This window comes from Neolamprologus multifasciatus, chromosome 19 (assembly GCF_963576455.1).
Source record: "Neolamprologus multifasciatus chromosome 19, fNeoMul1.2, whole genome shotgun sequence".
NCBI classification, from domain to species: domain Eukaryota; kingdom Metazoa; phylum Chordata; class Actinopteri; order Cichliformes; family Cichlidae; genus Neolamprologus; species Neolamprologus multifasciatus.
In genome coordinates this window covers 21,580,414-21,603,783 of record NC_140457.1, presented here as the reverse complement: position 1 = coordinate 21,603,783, position 23,370 = coordinate 21,580,414, and the positions used below count along the sequence as shown (strand labels likewise).

General features: G+C 40.8%; 1 pseudogene across 1 annotated transcript in view; it reads left to right on the top strand.

The window, feature by feature from the left end:
- The first annotated feature begins 2,338 nt into the window (after positions 1–2,338).
- The window catches only part of LOC146496575 (pleckstrin homology domain-containing family G member 3-like), a 35,730-nt pseudogene continuing 14,698 nt past the window's right edge, over positions 2,339–23,370 (top strand). The window contains exons 1-6 of the transcript XR_014871048.1: positions 2,339–2,568; positions 7,888–7,949; positions 18,474–19,015; positions 21,418–21,517; positions 23,088–23,157; positions 23,249–23,295. The product of XR_014871048.1 is annotated as a pleckstrin homology domain-containing family G member 3-like (transcript). The remainder of the gene's footprint in view (positions 2,569–7,887; positions 7,950–18,473; positions 19,016–21,417; positions 21,518–23,087; positions 23,158–23,248; positions 23,296–23,370) is intronic.

The window sequence follows — 23,370 nt, the reverse complement described above, 5'->3', positions numbered from 1 at the left end:
CAAAGGCAGAGTGTAGAGTCTACAAGAAAAGAATATCACATAGAGCCGGCTCCACAAACAACCTGCACAGGCACCTGAGGACTGTCCACCCATCAGTGCAATGGGAAGATAAAACACAGTCAATTGAGGTCAATTGATACTGATGAAGGTGCCAGTGTGTCTACTGCAACTGTTGCTGCTGCTGCATCTACAGCATCATACAGTATACCACCACAACCACCTAAACCAACCCAGACCTCTATTAGGCAGTTTTTGCAGAAGTCTGTGCCCCCCCCCCCCCCCAAGACAGCACTCAATTGATAAAGAGTGGGCAAGAATGACTGCACTTGATTTCCAACTATTTTCAGTTGTGGATGATAAAGGGTTCAGAAAGTTTATTCATGCACTGAATCCTCTATATGCAATTCCAATCAAAAAACAACCTGAAGAGCCGGTTGGGAGCCGAAAGAGCCGGCTCTTTTTTCAGTGAGCTGAGCCAAAAGAGCCGGTTTTCTAGAAAGAGCCAGAATCCCATCACTAGTACCGTGTACGTTGCTGGATGCATCCAAAGAAAAACTTTGAAAGACCATCAGAAAGCTTGGAGAACTATTGTTCAAAAGCACTTTAAAAAAATAAGTGAAAGTCTGACTTCTTGGAACAAAATATAAAGAAAGGACTAATTTATGTGCCTGTCATTTGGCTAAAAATGTTTAAAATTCTACCATCTTTGGATGCATCCTTAATGAAACATGCTATAATTACCAGACAGAGCAGCACCTGCTCTGTCTGAAATACTGAAATCACTTATTTGCAAGACTACTAACATGCCATTAAACGAGATAATTAAAACAATCTTCATCTTCCTTTTATACTCCTTGTATATGTATATGTATATGTGTGTGTGTGTGTGTGTGTGTGTGTGAGAGAGAGAGAGAGAGAGAGAGAGAGAGAGAGAGAGTGAGTGAGTGAGTGAGTGAATGGTAAATGACAAATGACACACATTCAGTTTTCACTGCCCCATAGGTAGCTTGTAGTTATCTGGTCACTGTTAGAAGCCGATTTAACAAGCTCCCAGCAGATGGCGATGTTGGCCTTTCTAATGTTTAACTTAAAATCACCAATTCAACCAATTTCAGCCAGGTTTTGTAGATGGGTGGGAGTATGTCAAGTTCAGTAAGTTAATTAATGTGTATGGGACAGTAAAAGCTGACTTTTCCCATCGTGTTGACTCCTTCTGTAAAGTGGACAGCATGCTGTCTCCAGCCTTCTGCGGTGATGGTGACATTATTTTCAGGAGGACAGGAGAGAGGGGGTTGCGCAAAGCAATAGCGCACATAAATTAGCACCCACCCAATACACTCACTGACACCATCTTTTGTGAAGTCCCCATTTCAAATGACCTGACCCTCGTAAAAGTTATTGGCGGGGGTAGGCTACAATGTCTTTCTCAAGCTTTTGCTTTGCATACATATTACGTGGGTGGGAGTAAAGATGATTTTATATATTTATTTGTTTATTTATTGTTAAAGGACCCAACATTTTGTTTAAAGAAACATATATACTATGCAGTCTAGATGTCTTTATGTGGGAACACATCTGACACCCACCAAGCATTACAGCATGTCAAAAACAGGCGTTCCTGTGCTGCGTTCGCTTCCCCCTCGTAAATATTATGTCTTCTGGGTATGTACACTTCATGCGCTCCTTGTTTCAGGGGCGCCACCGTCGGGGGGCCCACTGGTGGTGGTGGGTGTGTGCGTGCGTGTGTGTGTTTGTGTGTGTGTGTGTGTGTGTGGGGGGGGTTGTCTGCCAAGACTGTCCTGTGTTGGTAATGCTTTTAATAATTATAATTATTTTCAGTGATGTCAACTTTAACTTTAATATTACGAAATTAACTAGGCATATAATTATTTTCTTTCACTCTTGTTTGCCATATTTTTCAAGTAACAGATATTTGACAACAGCATAATAAAACTGGAAATTCTGTGCTTGGTGTGCCACCGCAATACTTTTAGTCACCTCCACATAACCACCGCAATGAAAATATTCTGGAGGCACCCCTGTCTTGTTTGTTGTTGAATACTCGAGAGACGGACTTATATATAAGCAATTTTTTTTCACTTTGAGCTATTCTGCTATGTCTGTTTTGATTGTTGTTAGTGAGTTACAATTGTGAATTAAAACAACGAAGTAAACTACACCCTATAAAAACAGCAGTTATTCTGCGACATACACTGTTAATCCTGTTTAAAGGTAAAATAGCTGGGGTGTAATGCAAGACATACTTTTATCATCCTAAGCCATGCTGACTTACAATTAGTGGGGTGGCATTGACCCATAAGCGCTATTTCCGATCGACAGTGAAAGCGCCATCAGTTCTTTGCAGTTCTTCAAAGATGCAGCAGTTTAGTTCTCGGACGCAGTACGAGCTGATAACCTGCAGTTGGGATGTGTGTGTCTGAGCTGCATGTACCATGTGAAGAGACTAAACGAACGGATTAACCTGCATATTTTCAGCCAGAAACCACAGAAGAAAAACGGGTTTATTGAGGATTGTAGTCGCTGGAAGGAGAGAAGTTGGCGAATTCGGTACGTGGGCTACTTTTGATAACTTCACCAAATCTTAGCTAACTTAACGTTAGCTTTGGAAAGACACACTGCGTGGTTTATTTTATTGTTCGGTGGTTGCAGAGGGTAAAATAATAAAGTAATTGTCTTTGTGAAGCACGTCTCGAGCTGACAAATACTCAGTTATTCAGTTTCAGTAAAGACAAATGACCGAAACCGCCAGAGCGTTACAAAACATCTGCATGCCAATCTATTCTCCGTGTATATTATGACAGGGATGAGCTGTGGAGTTGGCTGTATACTCATATAACGCATTTCTTATAAAGAACCTCTTCGTCTTTAACTTTACATGAATTGCAGTTTCTGTTTAATATAATTTCACAGGACCTGAGGTGGGCGCGAGTTTCAGTCAGATAAGTTCTGTTTGTCTTTGACGCAAAACCCTCTCCGTTCAATGAACTTTGGTCAGCTGCTACAGTCTGTATTTTTTTTTCTCATTACAGACATTTTCCACTTTACCACGCTTATCCTGTGAGAAAAACTAGTCCTCCCTCTTCAGCTGAATCACTTGCCGTTTCCTCTTTCCTCGCATCCAATTTCCACCCCTACAGAGCGCATACTTGGCCCCAACCATCCTAATTGTTTCTTTTAATGAGCGCCCCAGTGAGACACAGGGAAGTTTTAAATGGTAGTTTAATGACTCGTCCCCACCAGCTGCTGAAGAATAAGAATGGGGCAAAAATCAATCAATTACCGCTGAAAAGTTCAATCTTCTGCCACTTTGACCTCACTTGACCTTTCAGACAATAACGAAGCAACTTTATTCCACTTAAATGTTGCCTCAGTGCGATGAACAGCACTCCCCCTTTAAGGTGGTCCAGACAGGAAACTGCTCAAGTGTGTCTTGGATCTCAGAGTTGGCCTCTAAATCCTTCTACCAGAGTCTCGGTATGCTGCAGCTGTGATAAAATTACCAGAGCTGCAGCTCCAAGGCTGGAGTCATCTATATAGAGGCCTTATTCTTTCTTTTGAGAGTCTCAGAAATCCCCATCTTTATTATTTAGCTATTCGTTGCTCATTTGATGCTGTTCTTAGCATTTTTTATATAGTCCTGAATTGCCTTAGCTCCTTTTTTTCCCTCTAAATTTCAGCTTAGATTAGACTGCAAGCATTAAAAGTTGTCTTTAAACAGAGACTAACAGCATTGTGTTTACTTGAAAGGGGAGACTTGAGTGCCACAAGAGATTTGGTATTCTAGACACCCAAGGGAGGTTGTCGTTGCAGTACTGACAAGCCTTCAAGAAGGCCCAATGGACCATTTGGCTTGCAAAAGAAGTGTAATGTACCTTTAAACGTGCACACTCCAGTTCTATTTGAAGACTTGTCTAATTTTACTCCTCAGTCCGGTCCTCTTCCTTCCAAACACTGCAGGACATTATGGAGGACTGCCTTCCCTCTGGTTGTCTACCATTTATAATTTTACAGAACTTGAAGTCTTCACTTGTCATTTGCACGTTAAGATGGCAGTTTCCAGCCTCGCACGCCAGGTATGCATTCTACGGTTATAGGTCTCAGGTGGGGAAGTGAAAATCGCTCATTCTCCTTTTCCACCACATTGGGAAACAATTATTCTCCCATTAAAGGCTATTTTTGCTAAATTGTACGCAGACCATATGGGCACAACTCTGTGGGTGTTCATTGAGATGGGTCACTTATCACCTCACTTAAGCCTCACGCTCACAAATGCAACAGAGTTAAAAGTAAGAGGCTGGGGGAAGGTTAGGGCAGTGTCTTTTTGTAAAGGTTGTGGATTTGATTGAGACAAACAGCGACCATTGGGGTGTATTGTTTTCTCTGGTGAATGAAAAGCTGGTCTTAAAAGTCTTAAAGCCTGTGTGTCAGGGGGCAAACTGCAGAAATAATGTGGGAAAGGGGGCACTCACATAAAGGCTATTTTTCAAGCGTTATGTTCTACAAGGATGGACTGGGTAAGAGAGGTCGTGCAAGATAAATATGGCACCCATGCTAGAATAATAAAGAGTCTGTCTCGGTTACCTCATTGAATCCCGGGCCGTTCCAGGTCAGATTTTTATTCGTTCCGAGCGTAAACATCCGTCCTGCCTGATGATAAAGAAATAAAGAAAATCCACCCCACCGTGACTGAGTAAAGACATCCCGAGGGGAACTTGTCATATTTTCACTTTCCCGTGGCCCGTGTTTGAGTACATGTTTTGTTCACCGTGATGCAAAAGAGAAGTATGAAAGAATTCTCTATTTATAGTTCCTCCTCCAATCAACTTGTTCTGCACCATGGGAAATTAATTTGTGTTGTTAATTGTCCCACAAAAGCCCAATTAAGGTCCCTTTTTTCATTCTGAATCCGACTTGTGCGTCATCATTTGGGAGTAGGACAACCTGTGCATGGAAGCTTTCTTTGGGGAGTGTTTTAAAAGCAGATGCAATCAAATAGTTGGCAGTATGATGTCATCTTCCTTGTATATGCCTGGAGAGACAGAGAAAGTGGCACATATCCCCAAGAGGAGAAGTATTGTTTTTTTTCTGATTTCCTCTGTAGACATGTTCTTTAGTCTCACTTCCACAAAACATCCATTAACGGTCAGTGATTTAAAAAAGAAGCTCCAGATAGATTGCTATCAGCCCCTAATATCAAACCAGAGATGTTGATTCAAGGTACACATTTGTCTGCGTGTTTTCAGACCACGCTGATGACATTTCCTATTTATTTGCACAAGTACTGCATGTTAGCCAGCATCTGTTCCCCTTAAATGTCAGTTTGTTTTGCTTAAAGAAAGGAATTTGGGTTCTTACTGCCGATCATACGGATCACTGTAAAGCGTGCCATTTAGAGGAACATTTCTTCAGACCAGTTTATCAGCTGGTCTAAAGAAATGATCCGTTGCAGGTTTTTCTTTTAATAACTGTCAGCCTGGCTCTTGTGGCATCTGTCTTCAATTAAGGGGCAAGTTGCAAATTCCCATATGGGAGGTTCATGCTGTGGTTAGGGCAGTCATCAGCTGTGGGAACCAAATGTTCTCCGTTTGTGTGAAATGACAACTAGTTCAAGCACAGGTGGTCAGTTTGGCATGAATGTTGGGCGTGTGTTTCATGTTTTTGTTTGGACTCGAAATTTGTCCACTGTCTCTCCCTAGGAAAACAAGGATTTGGATTTGCCATATGTCAGCAAATGTAGGTAAAAGTTAATGAGTTACAATTGATGATACTGTCCAGATGTTCTAAGATTAAGTTAGAGTGTCCTGTTAGGCATCTTAAAACTTACAGTTCAAAGCCACTGTTCTACAGCTACAATCAGCCTTATATAAGACATTTTTAAGACCCAGACGTCTGCACTGTATCTAGGTTTGAGCTCATTATTCCCAGTCTAGCCTCTGATTGACAAAAGACAGATTAACATAGTTTTGGTCCGGTCTTTTGGCAAGGTTAGCTCAGAGGTCATAGTAGGTGGGATTATCAGAGGATTTTATTAGTTCACTGGTCAATGGGACAAGTTCAAAGCCTGTTTCTCAGCATCAGTACTGTGTTTTTGTATATTAACCCAGCACTTGAAAATCAATCGGCCGAGCTTAGTCAAAGGTCAAATTTATTGAGTTTTTGCAGTGTTTGATACCAGTTGTGCAAGGCAACACAATAGAACTCATATGTTGGTTCGGTGTCACTTTCTAATCTCAGGAATATTAAAAATAATTATTAAGTATTTTTACATTGTTTTATTTAAATATTCATTTTAATCATTTTATGTTAACAATAAAAACTGGTGTTGCTTGTTAATTTCAGAATGCATTTACATCTGTACTTGCTAGCTACAGTTTTCTTACCTTTTGTTGCAGAACCTACATGGTGTAAATTAATAAGATATTTTAAAGCCATGCATTAGTCTTTATCATGTACTGTGTGCATGCATTCTTGCATCTGTGTTTTCCCGCCATTGCAAAAGACATTGTGTAAAAGTGCTACCAGTGGTGTAACACTGCACAGGATATGCTTAGGTAATTAAGTAAACGTAAAACAAAACCTACATGTAACTTTTTAAAGGAGGATTTTTTTTTTCTCATTACATACTTGTCCTAGTTCATTCTGGGATTCTTAAATAATAATAAGAATTATGTGTCATAATCTTTTGTTGTGGCTTTTTTTTTTTGGGGGGGGGGGGGGGGGGGGGTGTTCCCAAACAGTCTTTACTTTATGCCAGCCAGTGGTTGCAGGGACCCCACAATGTAGCAGTGATCTTAATAGATCGAGCTCAGTGACTTTTCTTTTTACATTCCTGCACATCTTAATTGGTGAACCTCCTGGCAGCGGGCTCCGTTTGGCCTCGGCTGGCTTGGCTGTCAACTCTGCACAGTGGCCAGCAGATGAACTATGAACAATGCCCATCCTAATCCCCGAAGAATTCCTATTCCTCTGATCTAGCTGGACCAAGAATGTGATGCTTAAAAGGCCGGAGGCTCACCAGGAATCACAGAGAGACAAGTTCTCATGCACTGTGTTAATTTGCTGTAAGGAGACTGAGAGGCAGCGATGTGAGAAACTGGCAGCACAGTGGCTCTGGAAAGGACATGGCTCATTATTAAGAACACAGCAGCCTGGCATAAGGGATAAAGAACAAATATTTACCACCAAGGGAGAACCTGTAATCTCACTAGACAGTTATATTTGTAATAAAAGATTATTTTGATTTGATGTGTTCTGTTTACAAGAGGTCAACAATCAGACGAAAGGCGAGGTGGCTAAAATCTCCTTTTTCCATACAGCGGATGAACCGAGACTCCACACCAGTGCCTGATAAAATGGTTTGAACTGTGAAATATGCAAATGCTCCAGTGGAATCCAAGAATAAAAACATGGTGCTGAAAATGAGCATAATGAGTCCACTTTAAGGATGTAGAATCAATACTCATATCACTTGAATCCTGTAGCGTTAACTTAGTTGTGGCGAGCTGTCTTATGTCCATGTTCAGTGGTTTCTTACACTATTTAGCATGAGCTCCTGATCCTCTGCATACCAAAACCTTTACAGCCACTTTGCATTATCCAGGGGCTAACATGAGCCAACACAGAGCTGTAAGCAGGGAATGGAAAATTTCTGTGTTTTATTCAGTAATAGCTCAGTAAGCTATGTCTAGTCAAGAAAGAAGAGCCACATGACACAAGAATGACTCTGTAAAGAAACAAAGCATTTTTCTCAATTACAGCTCAGTCCAGTGAATCTAATTAATATTACCTTTTAATATTATGCTTTGTCTTGCTGTGAAATGCCTCTATTCTCTTTTGACCCTTCACATTTTCTCTTGTGTGCACCAGAGGCCCGCGTGCCATGCCAGAGGGGACCCATTCTGCTCTCCACCAGGGCCCAATGGGGGAAGGTAAATATATATATTTTATATGACCTAAGCGCTGGTGATTGCTGTCTATAAAGTGACTAGTTTCATGATATAGGGTTTTAATATGTTGGTTTATTCCTGCTGGTATATCTGGTTACCCAGGACACTGTGCTAACATAACACAGCAGTACAGCTGAGGTGAATGTAAAATACTGGAAATAGAAGAATAGAGGAAATGTAGAGGCTTTGAGAGCCACAGCTGAGAGAGCAATGAACTCTCCTCCTACACTCCTGGCTGGTAGAGAGCCTCTTTGTGTGGATGTGGATCTTGGCCAACCCCCTTCATACAGCTGAAACCCCTGAACACTTGCATATCAAACCCGAATGTGTCTCAGGCAGCCAAGATGGGTAGTCTAGCCAGTAGTGCTGACCTTATATACTGGGGACCACTAATATTACATATTATTTTAGTGTTCATTATCTTTAGTCACAGAGCCACAACATAGACATAGGGCCTCTTTGTATCTGCCTGCTCTGTCCTTCAGTCCTCCACCACCCCCACACCTCTCCTCTCTCCTCTACTGAACACATTTGGTGCTGGATTTTCACTGTTGCTGAAGACTACCAATGCATAAATGGTGGCCTTTCCCCCCCCTACGCCTATTCCACTGATTCAGCTTTGGCGAGAAGGAGACATGTGCCGCCCTCCATGAATTATGTGTCTGTTTCCTCAAAATGTCACTCTGCACCAAGTAAATGTCCTCACATTTTTTTATTTTTTTATTTTTTTTATTGCCCATGTGACTCGTACATAATCATCCTGGCAGTAAAGCCCACTTGCGGTTAAATCCTTTTCAGCTGGAGTTAAAGTGTGACTGACCTGCCCCCCTGCTGTGTGGATGGATGGATGGTGATTAAGGGGCAGGGCAGCTGGTAATGTGCTTGCTGTGGAAGGTGATGATTGGATGTGGTTAACAGGCTGGAGGAATGCATGTGGTGAAAGGAAGACCTGTCTCTTCAAGGTAAACAATAAAAAGGCTGTGGTTACAGTCCAGCTCTGGTGTCTCTAAAAGGTCAGAGGATTTTGAAGTGAAAAGAGGGCGTTTTTATTGCCACTTGCAGGTTTTGGATAGGGGCCATGTAATATTGCACATAATAATGATCAAGCAAGGTGCTTTTTTTTTTTTTCTCCCCCAGACAAATTTAAGGATGTAGGGTAACTTATATAGTGCCCCTAATCATTTTTGTAAAAATGTACCTTTCATTACTGCGTTAGAATGTGAAACTGCACAGTTGCAACCCTTGTAGCCTGAGGACAGGTGTAATCCATATATTCTGACATTTCAAAAAAAGAAAAATATGTGTCTAATCTGTGACAAGGTTCATCCAGGCATTAACAGGCCTGAGGCTGCATGAAATGACTCTCTCAAAGATAAGGGTTCCCCGTGACCTACTTAACCCAAGCAGGAATGTAGCTGCGTGTGCAGAATGTACAGCTTTGAAGGGGTTCTAGGGGGACGGATGGATCATCTCCATTCACTGCAGCTTTTCCAGACCAGTGGGCATAGGGTTGTGGACATAGATAGATGATGGCAGGGATGGCTACATCTCTGAGTGGGCTTGTTAATGGAGCTCCTGGACTGGAACTCTTTCTCTACCTAATTGTCTGTAGCGGAAATCACATGGAGTCTCAGGTGAGCCTGCCACAACTCCTGTTCTGCATCGATTTGAACTCGGACTGAAATCCCAGACGGCGCCTCGTCCTGTATGTCAGCACAAATGTTGCATATATCTGTGCAAATCAATTATATACAATGCAAACTAATTCATAGAGAATTGTTTTTGTTTTTTTGCTCCTTACAAGACTTAAATAAATTATTTTACATCCTCTCACAATGGCATCCCTTCTATAGAGCTCTTTCAGTGGATTACCCACATCAGCTAAAGGTTCACAGCAGTGCTTGTTCCAGTTAGATGGCCTCTATGAATCTCATTTGAATCTATAAAACCCTCCATCAACTTCCTTTTCGCACTTTACAGTCAGTTGACAACCTAAAGGCCATTTTATATATAATATTCTAATCACCCTGCAGACATCGAGCTATGCTGTAATGTTATTGTAAAAGACTTTATGTAATAAATATAGTAAAGGATTTTTTTTTTTTTTTAAAAACTCTTTAAGCATGAGAAAACCTTTGCTTGTGTCATATTTAGTGATCTACACAAAGACAGAGAACTTGGTGTCGTAACAAGATTCTTTATTTGAGCGCAAAGTAACACAACTTTACTGGAGCCTAAATGCCAAGAAAAAACACCACCACACCCTTTATAAAACTGCATGTGATAAACGGCTTCATGTGAAGTAAATGAACGGTTCCCCTCTGACCTCTCCTCTCCACGCCGCACACAGCTGTGCCGACACAAGCCCGTGTGGACTCGGCAGCTGGGCGCTAACAGGACAGCAGTTTGGCTGTAGATTGTCAAATTGGTGGTAAAGTTTACAATGGGCTCACACCTCAGGGGCCCAGAAGTGTGTGTTGTCCAGAGGAAATGATTTGAGTGGATCCAGAGCTTGGTGTGTGTGTGCCTGAAGAGGTCTTGGAGGTGGGGGGGCTTGTTGATGGAGGAGTTTCTTAAGTGGATCATCACATGCCTATGCACTGAGGTCAGCTGGCACGGCTGGATCCTTTAGGAGCCTGCGTCGAGCACAGAGGAGTTTTAGAAGATTACATTTAAGATTGTTTTGTTTTTCTGACAGGAGGTTTTGTCCTTTTCACTTTTTAAGACATCTCCAGTGCTGAAATGTCAGTTTAATTCTGATAAAGTCAAAATAATACAGATGTATCTTAATGTTTCATGTTACAGACAGTAAATGGGAGACTTTTAGTTTCACTTTTGAACACCATAATTCCCCCCTAAAACTCCTCAGTACAACAGTTTGACCTTGGCTGCCAGTGAGGAATGCAGGTTCAGCTTGTGTATGTGTATTCGGCCTATGTTGTTCACTGCGGTTTATTTACCGACCTTCAGGCTAATTATTAACGCAACATTAAAAGTTCCGTGTCGGGCGGTGTTAATCAAATCATATGAAGGACTGCTTACAGCAGAAAACCTTTGACGTGACCTTTTTTATTTTTTCTGTCAGGGAATACAAAATCAAACCAGGCCATTGGTTTCAGTGTCTAATCACCTCAGTTCTGACTCATGCTGTTTGATAATGGTCTGTGAAGACTCCAGGCCTAATCCTCTGAGGCACCCTCACATCCTCCTGTGGGGCAGCCATTCACCGGGGCCAGGTGGGGAGGAGTTTTTCCCAAGGAAATCGGTGTAAGACTCCCTCCCTGTCTCCCAGCTGCCACTGGGGGAAGGACTTCATTGCCAGAGGTTGTGAAGGGGTGTTGGACGAGGAAGCTCGGAGTGGATCTTGAGTGGCGGAAGGGTTTTATTGAGATGTAGGGAGATTTCCTCTTATCTCCTGAGAGAAACATGGCCCCACACACTGTTCTCGTGGCTCTGAAGAATCAGTTAGCAGATTAGCAGTAGTCTAGAGCTGAGGCCTCCGCTATGGAAAAAGGATTTGTAGTTGGTGAGGCAACCAGTTTTTAACTAGGGGTTTTTACCAGGATACAATGCCATGGTAATTTAGACTATAAACCTAACCTGGTCTGAAGGAGATTATGGTGTTTTTTGTCAGCTTCTGTCTTTTGTTTAAGCTTTTTTCTTGTGCAGGCTTTAGTCTTCCTTTTAGACATTAATATTGATGTGTTTAGCTTTGATTTTTAGGTAGATTATCTTTGTTTTTCTGTTTTTATTGCACAGCAACAAGAACAAGAAAAGGAGTTGATGTAAAATCAAGTATGCTAATCTTCACTTCCTCTGCATATCCTACATACATTTTAGTGCCTCTCACAAGCACTAAGTATTAAAGGCATCTTTAAGCAATATCAATCTGCAATAATCTAATGATTCATAGATTTCTGACAGTTAAAGTAAAACAGACTCGTTGCTGCTACAGTACATGGACCAGTTGTGCTCATGGGTGCAGTTTCCTGCTTTATTCACACTTCAAACAAGTTGAAACTTATATAGACTCTGTACAATGAAATTGCCTGCTTCTGATATGACTGAGTTACAAACTTGTTTTCTTTCCTTTTAGTTAAGAATTAAGTAATAATACCTAAATCTCTAAAGCAATAAGAACATTGATTAGGGTGAGTATAGCCAGATAATGGAAAAAAAGCTTTGTTTTCTTTATGGTATATACGTGAATACAAACTGCTAATTGTGTTCTTTGCTTGACAGTGAATTCATTAATGAGCCAATTAGGAACTCTGCTTCTCCCAGCATGTTATAACTTGGCAAATGAAAGTGATAATAAAAACACAGTTACTGCATTGCTTTAAACAGCCAGGTTCTTTATAAATGACTAAAACAAACCCTTTATTCAGCAAGTTAAATTTCACTTACTGTCTCAGGTTACTATCACTTAATTGTCCTAAGTTGTCAGACGTAATGTTAACGACTGCGAGACAGAGGCTGAGTTATTCACAGGACGGCAGCTTTATCACCATCACTCATCCAGTTCCTGATAAGGCTGTAGAAATAGCACAAGGTGACTTTAGAGGTGATTCATTGTCTGCTGTGTTCAATTTATTGTCATTTAATACATGAGTCATTATGAATCAGGCAGGAGCGTCCAAGCAAAGTTTGGTAATAGAGCAGGCAGGGACTCGCTTTTTCTTTTGGATGGTTATCCACAGTGCTTTTCTAATCCCAGTAAAGGTACTCATGCAAATGACAGTGTCCACAGAAAGGAAACATTTAGAGGAGCTCAGGTGTTTCATAGTGGTCCGTGTGTGTAGTATTTTATCAATTTTCAAATGGTAAACGAAAGATGCTTTTCTAATGCTAAGTGCTTCTTTTTGCTTTCAAATAAGCATTTGCATGTGGAAAACAAATACAGGCTGTGTTCCTGTTTCTTTTCTCCTGATTTGCTTAGAAAACAAAAGGCCACAAGTCAGAGTGGGTAGTGCAGGAGGGACTTTAGCGCAAACCCTTTATTTTCAGGGACACATTAACAACGTTAGCTACACTTGGGGGATTCTTTTAACTTCAGCTAAAGTAGTCGGACAGGTGTGTCTCTTTGGGAGACATCTATTCTTTAAACACAAGACACGTACTCATTTATCACACTGAAAGTGTCGTCATAGGAGTTGTAGGGACTGAAGAGGAGATAGGAAATGTTGATTTATTGAAAAATTGGACTTTGCTATGTGGCTCTTACTGGCTTCAACACGTCTATCTATACGGTAAGCATTCAAATATTTCAATTTTTTTTAAAAAGTGTCTTGAAACAAATAATTGTAGACTTCTTGCTGCTTGTAATACGCTTGTAATATTTTCCATGGTGCAGTTTGTAACCTGCTCTGTAATCTTCTTCAGTCTTTAGCTGACATTGTTTTTCTTTTGCTGGTTTCCTCATATTTCAAGTCAAGCAGACGTTGCATTGTGCAATGCAACCTTTACAAAGAGTTTGTTTCTTCCTGTGTTGTTGAGTCCAGACAGATTACAGATATGCCGGGTGCATGGACAGAGGGTAGTTTTAGGTGTCCCAGAAATAAAAACCAGAGCTTTTCTTGGCTAGAATTTGCATGGGTATCATGCTGGTTTGCATGAACTGATGGATAAATGTGAGTCTCATCATCACTGGGTTGTGTAACTATTAACTTACGTCATTGTGGCATGCTGTGGCTTATGTTACCAGAGAAGGTGATAATATTTACCTGGGGGGAAAATAAATGTACTGAGATATGCCCGATCATGTCTGCAGAGCTTATTGCGAGAGCATCATACCAACAGTAACATCTGTACTTGGTATGTGTTTTTGACCGAGACTGGTAAATGTTTTATACAAGTGTATATATGGAGGAACTCATTGTTCCCTATACAGTAGCAGCTTCTGACAGATGAAGCTTGAGACTGAGGTGATCTTGTCTATGACAGCCTTTTAGAAAGTTAATAACCAGGTGCAGGGGTTTTCATTTCAATGTTTCCCTTCAACCCTCGCATCATCCTATTAGGGACTGCATGTCACTCATATCATCATAATGTCAGAGGCAGATGAGTTTATGAACTGTGCATTTGTTAACTGTCTGATAAGCTTGGGCTGAAATGGAAACAGACTTCTTTAGTTCTAAACTGATTAGACACAGAGCGCCTCTGTAAGCAAATGCTGTCTCTTTTCAGTAATGACGGAGACTGAAAATATACCATTAAGTTTGAGGAATGATTGTCTTCAAATGTCTCATTATTTGAGCTGCAGCTTTTTAAATTTAAGGAATACCTCCCTTGTTACAGATTGTATTAAAACACAGTTGAACTGCATTCAGTTGTCCACTGCAGAGGATTCAAAGAGGCAGAGGAAAAAAAGGGAAGTCATGCTTGTAGCGTTAAAACACCTTTGTCTGTAAACGTTAACCTCGGCTTAACAGGCAAGAAGCTGGAATTTAAAGAATTACAATGACGGGGTTAGCTTTTTTCCATTTTAGGCTACAAGAGTCTGACCTATTTTAATCCATTAAGAATTGCACAGTCTCGACTCTTTGGCTTGTTGAAGTTAAGAGACTTTTTGAAATGTAGTCCAAATACTACACTATCTCAAACTCTAGCCTTGACTTGGTTAATGTTTATCTCAGTAAGGCACCAGCTGTATTGATGCTCAGCTGGAACAAAGGAAAGTGTTGTGCTGTAGTTGAGGTAGAACACTTTGTGAAACTGTGGCGTGTGAATGGCAAAATTACACTTGTGGCTTGGCTGCAATAATTTTTTTTCTGGACCATACACTTAAGCTCCCTTATACTTAACATTCCCCACCAGCATTCTGTATAATCTGTGGTTTAACAGGTCTGTCCACTGAGTTGTTTAAAATGAAGAGACAGGCAATGAAGACTGTAAATGAATGCAATTATGCTAATTATACATTATAGGTAGGCAGGGTGTCAAGTTTGTAATGTATGGCTAAAAAGGAAAATTGACCTCGGCTTGCATGCATCACCTATGTTAAAATGGATGCAACCCTTTGATCTGCTCCTTATTTACACACGGTGCGTCTCTGTGACACTTTCCACTTTAATATACAGTATATTATTACCTCTGTCAATGAAATTGGTTCTGTCTTTCTTAACAGGATCGCTGAAATGGTTATGAATGTATTCTCATGAAGGTTTCATCAGAAATGGAACTTGGCCCACCTTAGAGATCCACATTTACTGCGTTTTCCTTACATTTCCTCCCTGATGTTTAAAACTTACACTTAAAAATTGAGTTGGCACGCAAAAATGTTTGAAAGTGTGAAAGCTTGTCTACCTTAGCTAGTTAAGTTTTTTAGAAAGCATCTATTTAAACTAGTGCTCACAGCCTCTGCTGTGGTGGTTTCTATTTAATGACTTTTCCCTGCAGGTGTTGCCAAAACATCACTGACATTTGGGCCTGAACCAAATACTCATCTAAAACACTGCACCGTATGGATGCTTTGATCTGTTTGCAGTACATTTGTAAGTTGTTTCTTTAATTGAAATCTTGTGTATTTATTCTTTAAAAGGCTTAATTTAAATGGCAGACACTTGTAAAGCGCTCCACATCTGACAACAGAGTGCCACAGTAATGGGAACGGCTTTGCCACTGTGGCTACGGATCCCTCAGAGATTAGTAATAAATATTTGCACATGCTGAAGAGACTATGTGGCACCAAGCAAGACCAGACACTCTCCTTTTACACTGTCTGCATGATGGTTTTTCTTATTACTTAGGATATATAGAGGGAGAGATGATGTAAATGGAAATGTTACAGAGGATGCAGACTACACTGGCTTGGCTTTTGTCATCTTTTTGACAGGCTGACTGGAAACCTTTTGCACTGAGTCACACAGGAGTACACATTGGGCTTATCTTAGATCAGCAGGTCATTTACATTCCTCTGCTCAGCCTCTTTCGGCATAGGTGGTGTTTGGTCCTCCAGTTTTAACCTAAAACATGTGGTAAGTGGTATCACCTACTGATAGCTCATGCACGCTCCAATCTGCAGATAAGTTCAGAGTATTCTTACAATGCCGCTGTTTACCTTATAATGCAGTTTACTCATGCATGTCTTGTTTTGTCACTATGGTTGTGCAAAACTAGGTGAGGGAGTTGGGTTTTAGCCTATCTTTAGTTCACATTGTGTTGTTCCTCTTCCTCCTTTTAACTTGGCAGTGTTTGCAGCCTGCTACAGAGAGGCTTTATTATAGAGGGATATTGGGTGGGAGGAAGAAATGGAAAGAGGAAGGGAGTTTCACATGCCTCACAGAGCAAGGCTCAAAACCAAAAGTACCGACAGAAGCGGCAAAGGAAGCAGATGCCTAATTCATAGCAGTGTATTGAGTGTAATAGCTCACCACTACACTCCCCTTACACCATCAACCCTGTGATTTGTCACAGAGTGTAAACAGAGCTTTCTCTAGCGGTCACCTCGTGCTTGCCAGCCCATCTGTTTCTCCCAGTGAGGTTTTGCATGGGAACGGTGTCAGTGGGAAGGCTTGGTGCGGATTGTAGATGTAGTATGAACAACATGAGCTCACTACTGAGTCATGGAAAGTTTCAAGATGCAAAGGAGGCGCGTCTGTGTGTGTCTGAATAAACCAAAGGTAGCTTGACTTTTCAAGTGAAACCGATCCAGCTGCACATCACTTCATAAATCACTAACTTTATGTTCTTCCCATGCTCTGAGATGAAATGCTTGACTTGCTTAATATTATTTCTTCCAAGCAGAACTGTAAAAGGTTTCATGTTCTGTGCTGGGAAATAAGTGAAAGCTGAATCAGCATGGTTGCAACATATTTTTGTTTCTAAACCTTGGGATTATCTTGCATCTGTTGTTGCACATCTACTGATGGAGATATGTAAGTTGACGCTTGTCATCACTCATGTAGAACAGAAAGAAATTTTCAAGCTCGTGACATAAGTGGCTTTTTTTGGGTGGGTTGTATCGGCACCATATTATGCTTTCCATCCACGCGCAATATGACCCAAGACATTAATTATCACTTGATGATTTGCTCAGTGTTGGTTCGTGCCTCCGTAGATTTCCATTTATTAGTCTGGAGTTGAACTGCTTGACAAAGCTGTGTTTCTTTAGCTTGGCAAACTGTTTTGACCTCTTTACTCTCTAAATATTTAAGGAAATGGAGCTCTCTGCACAGTGGCCATTCTCACCCTGCTATGATTTCATATGTTTAGGAAACGTTTGTGAGGAAAATTCCCCATCTGGCCAGGAAGAATGTGAAACTGAATATGGATTCCAGTTCTCTTAAATTCAGTCATGGTTCTATAAAGACGCATAAACAAAGCTCCTGGTCCCCTTACACCCTTTTTTTTTTTTCCTCATGAGTTTTTCCCCTCTCTGTTTTTCCAAAGTTCAGTCTTCAATAGTCAGGAGAGCGAGCAAACGGCTGGGCTTTTCATATAATATGTGGCGTTGTAATTGGGCCGTGTCAGTAATGATCTGAGTGAGGCCTTTTACTGTAAGCCACTCCTCTGTCTTAGTCTGGGAGTGGAAACAGAGTTATGTATTGATTCCTGGATAGTAGTCTGTTCAGTGTTACTTAAACATTCATTGATTTACTTTTATCTAACATTGTCCAAAAATGGGACTCATGCAGTTGGATCCTTCTTTATTCACTTCCTTTATGATGATCTGTTTTGTGACATATTGTCTAAGGTAATTGTCATGAATGTCTGTTACTGAAACAGCGTTTTTATGGCTTAGAAAGCTGCATGTATGAGAAGGCGAAATATAACGACTAATGAGGAATATCGATGCTGTACATGCCATTAGTAGCTGCATTGAATCCCTATAAGGCCTATGCTGTTGTGGGTGACATCACTGTTTTTTATTTCCCTTTTTACCCTGGTGTGTCTGCAAAGCTCTACAATAATGAGCTAAATTCAAGCTAATGCATACTAAAGACCAGTTACTTGTTACTGAACTGCAGAAAAGAGAAGCAGAAGGCTTGGTTCTGTAGATTGATTATAAACTGTCAAAATAAGAAAACTGTGCACGCCTACAATGGAAAAATGCCATCTATTGCAGGAGCATTGCGGGGAAGCCATATACACTTACAGTGTATTGAAGTATGTTTATGGAGGCATTGTTCTTGTGCTAATAATTACTCTGCATTTACACTGCACTGCTAAACAGACTTACCATAGTGGTTTCACATAGTTGTGGCTATATCATAGATTTAACTGTATTATAGCTTGAGCTTTAAGACAAGTGGGAGCCAGCAGTAAACAGTTGGTTACAGGGCAGCATCCATGCATCTAAATGCATGAAAATGTTAGAATCCTATCAATAAAGGTAAAAAGTTGCACATTAGAATATTCCAATGTCCCTTAACCAAAACAATAATAATCGAGCATACATTATAGATGAAGACCCTTTTAATTTTTGACATTGTCTGCTTTTTGCTTAGAGGTTTTACTTTTTTAAATTTCTCAAATTTATGTCAATGTTTCTCTCACCTGTTCCAGAATCTCCTCAGCTGTCCTCACCCCTCTCCAACAGTGACCATGTCCAGGGAGGCCTCGATTTGGGTCCATACTATTGCGGCCAGGTATGCATGGAGCCACTGGATGGAGAGGGTGAACGTCCAGTGAGCCTGGTGTCCTCCCTGTCCTCTGGTTCATCCCGTGATAGTCACAGTCTTTTCGGGAGCACAGCAGTCCTTCCTTCCTCCACCACACCGCCTATTCCAAGTGAAGAGGACATAGATTTGGAGCTGAGCCCAGCTGAAGGCACCAGAGAGCAGGCTGGGAACCAGAGTCCCACCCTTTCAGGTTCTAGACATCGCTGGCAGGAACAGCTGGAGGCCAGGTTGATCACCAGCCAGTGGAATAACAACAACGGCACGGCCAACAGGAAAGCGACTGGTGAAATACTTCACATCCCCTGTTCGCCTGTCGTCGCAGATGCCATGGCGCCCAACCCAAAGCTGACCTATGTGGACCGGGTTGTCATGGAGATCATGGAGACGGAGCGCATGTACGTCAAAGATCTGCGCAGCATCGTAGAGGTGAGTGGATGTCAGGGTTTTTCCCCTTAAGCCAAGTATTCAGATTGAGCAACGATTTTAAATTATAGCCACTAAATCATCTGAACTTAAAGCTCATATTTGATTTGGATTAACATGCAGCTATGACCTAATGTCTGCATCACTTTTTAGTGGCGATTTGATGAATTTGAGCAGCCAGGAACCAAAACACGGACAACTGAGTCAGTGACTGTTGAAAGCAAATAATGCCTACTATGTTCCCTACAAATAGGTCTGGTACTTGAACAGGATCCATTCTGATTTTCCTCTTTTCCAAACAAATCAGCCAGTTGACAAAAAATGTGCCAGACATCTGGCAGCGGACTGCTTTGTTTAGAGATTTCTAGTTCATAGAAAGGAGCACCGTTAAACAGTTTATGGTCGAGTTTTAGTGTTTTGTATAAACTATTCTGTATATTTACAGTGCAGTGAAGGCTTACAGCCTGGGATTATGTAGTATGCTCATATGTGGAGTCAGAGTGGGAAACAGTGCAGGTCTTTCATGGCAGCAGGAATCTTCGGCTGTGTGATCTTGGTTAAAGATAGTCGAAACTTCATCTCAAAGATGTGAAGCGTGGAAAATGAGCCAGGGATGATTTTACCACTCAGCAGGCCACTTACGTCTTATCACTCTTTCTACCTTTGTAGTCTGGAAGCAGCTTCCAGACAGAAATCTCCCCAGTTCTCAGTTTGTCCTGGTTGGGAAAAAAACACAAAAAAACAGGAGCAGTGTGTTACTGTGTCACTGCACGGACTGTAATGCCTTTAACAGGTGAGCCATTTCTGACACTGAATGGCAGTAAAACAGTTAGCGCCTCCTCACTTTGCTCCAGACTGTGTCTGGCGTCTTGCATTTACTGTGGGAGGGAGTGCTGCCCCTGCTGTAGCTTAAATAATGACGTGCTCTTGACAAACACTTCCAGGACCTTAAACTCTTTCAGTTGACAGGAGCAGAGCCAGTGAGACAGACTGCTGCAAGATCTAGCCTAGTCTGAAGTGTCAGGCCTCCCCAGCCAACACAAATATCTCTATCTTTGCACCAACAGAAGAAATAACACACATGTGAAAAGAGCGTGGGAAAATAGTCATTCCATGATTACAGTATTGCTTCACTTACTTTTTTTTTTTTTAATCCTATTCTTTACTCAAAGCCTTGGATTCGACAGGCCCATAACACTTCTTTGGCATTGTTGATTTCATGCTAAATCAAAAGCTCTTGCCTCATACTGGCACGCAGCTGTTACACATGTACATCTTTGCTTTTTATCTTGCCATTTATCTCTCTGACCCTTAAAGCCATCACTCTACTGTTCTTTCATAGATCATTTTTAGAACAGCTGTTTGACCCCGGCTGGTTTCACATAGCCAAATATATTCACAACACTTGTCCAGAACACACCCAGAAAGATCTTTCAGCATTTTATTCGTAAATGTGAAAATTAGTGATTCAAACAATGAGTGTTGCAATTAAATGTAGGTGTTCCTGTTCTATTAGCAAGAAAAGGCAGCTTCTAGCACTATAAGCTGCAGATGGCATTCACTAAATGAAATCTCACAGCACTCTGTCGGCTCAGAGTGAGCATTGCTATTGCAGCACAGGAATTCTCCATCAGTGGTGTGCAGCAGTTCATTCAGTAGTGTGATGTGATGACTGTTCTCCTAATCTGTGCTGTCCAGCAAGCCTGCTAAGTATGTCTGTATTTACACCACATCATCAGGGAGGCTTTGCCGTGTGCGCACAAGCTGTTTACTGGTATGCTCCGTATTTAGTAAATGCTTATGTCTGTGTTTCACTATCGTTAATTCTTCCCTTCGCCTGTTTTGAGTTGTTTTCTTTCCACACGAGTGTGTAATTGACAGAAAAAAAGGGTAATCAGCCAGATGTTGGCATGTTTGGCTTTAGTACTTTTTGATATTTTTAACTAGTTTGAATACTTTTTATGTCCAGAGGGAATCAGGTTCTGGGAGGGGAACAGGCTGTACTGATGTTTCTAGAATGGGTACTGCAGAGCTTCTTTCACGGAGTCACGTTGCTCCCTGGTCCACAGAACAAGTCCTTAAAAGGATCCTTGAACTGTCTCATAACTGATTTATGAAATAATAATCCTGCTTCTGTAGCTCGGGAAGATCTGATACCCCACTTGTCTTTTTACACACATTAGAAGAAATGTTATAGCCCTAAAACTGCAGCAATCAGCTGCACTAAACAAATGTCATCATCACTCAGTGCAGAGGAAGTAAGAAGGCTATGAGAGGAAAAAGTATATGCATGTTCCCTCTGCTGGCAGGAATTTGGAAGTGCATGTCTCTTTCTTAACCATAAACATGTAACCACATTTTAAGGAGTTTTTAGATATAACTTCCCCTCTTTACTGTTTTTTCAGGATTACTTGGCTCATATTATCGATATAGGCAACCTTCCCATACGGCCAGAACAAGTGTGTGCTCTTTTGGAAACATAGAGGACATCTACGAGTTCAACAGGTACATATAACAAGTCTGTTTTGGGTATTTTTATGCAGTCATTATGTGCAAGGAATGTTTTGTACACTTTCATTATGCTATTGGATAATGGAGCATTTCATGAAAGTTAAAAATGGCTGATCCTTGATGAATTTTTCTTCACATGCTGCTTATATTTTATTGAGTCACTCAAACCGGATGCAGGGAAAACAAAGGAACAGCTCGCACAGCAGTAAAGACCCGACTGCAAATATCCGAAAGCCGCGGAAATAGAGGTGCAGCTGGCTTTACATTTCGACATCTTATGTCAGCAAGTGTTCGCTGCTGACCGCGCTTGCCTGCCAAAACACACATTAACATTCCTCTCTCCTCTCATAGCGAGGAGCCTCCCTGGTAATGCCCTGGTAATGCCAAAGCTATTATAAAGAAGGCTGCAGTAGTTATTGCATCTTAATCAGAGTCTAATTTTACAGATTTGTAATTGATGTTGTGCCATTGTATCGAGGCCTGACTTGCACTACATTGTGAGGGCTTTGCTTTCGCAATATATAAACAGTGATATTAACTTTAATCTTTTTTTTTTCTTTTTTTTCTTTTTTGATATTAACTTTAATCATAGTATCGCTTTGGTGGATAAATCCTTATATCAGCTTTAGCACTAGTGCCATATGTTTATGTATATGTGCAAAAGGGGGAAACCAGCTTTTATTTTTCTGGATGAACGATATACAGAAATTCTGCTTACTTTGGATGCTGTACTGCACATACTGTAAAAAAGAAACCAGAATCTAACAGTTATTTACTTTGCTGTAGTCCAGTCTCTTGCTTAGCTTTGCCATATTCTGAAAGTCATAAACTCTTATTTGACATTGGGAGTTACTGATAAACAGTCTTTATCTCATCCAAGAATCTACTTCTTTGAGGCACTTAACATTCTCTAAGCAGTAAATATTGTTAACCAAGCAATCATGTGGTGTGAACAAATATTGACACTGTGCACATAATAAATCTTAACACTTTTCTCATTGAGCCAAGAACACGCTGGCACATTTCTTTGAAGTCAGTTTCAGTCAAAGATTTGCGGCACTTGAAAATGCATTGTGCTGCGTGCATTAAAAATACTTCATACAGAGGACTTGTGATGATTAGTGATGACTTTTTTTTCCAACAGTTTTCCATTGTAATTGAACATTGAAGTACATTTTCAGCACTAGAGAAATGAGTCATACTGCAGTAAGCGCCTGTATTTATTTTATTTATTTTTACTGAGTTGGTGTTACAGCTTGTAAAAGTTTAAACTACAACTCAGGTTTTGTTTTGTGACCTGAATAAAACCCATTTTTGATTGGACTGGCGTTGTATTCTCAATCCAGATATGTATACACTCACCTGTTTAACAGTGTATGGCTCCCTCTACTGGTATTTTCTTCCCCTCTAAGAAAGATCAAAAACTCCTTGAGGTTCAAGTCATTATGTATTAAGTTCTTGCTGGTTACCACTACCCTATTCCTTAATAGTTGTTAATTAATCACGGTTTCAGTGTTCCCGATTGACAATCATCTATCACATATTGTTGTTTCCTACATTTCAGTGAGTTGCTGGAGTCTTTGGACATGTGTGAAAATGATCCCGTGGCTATCGCTCAGTGTTTTGTAAATAAGGTAAGCACAATAATCTTGCACTAATTAAAGCAATATCAGCTCCCCAAGCAATGCACATAAGTATATTTATGACTGGTCTGTGTTTCACCAGAGTGAATACTTTGAAATCTACACCCAGTATTGCACCAACTATCCCAAGTGAGTAGCTAAGACGAGATGTTCTTCTCATATATTTAATTTTTTTTATTTTCCTGTTTTGGTGTGGAATGCTTT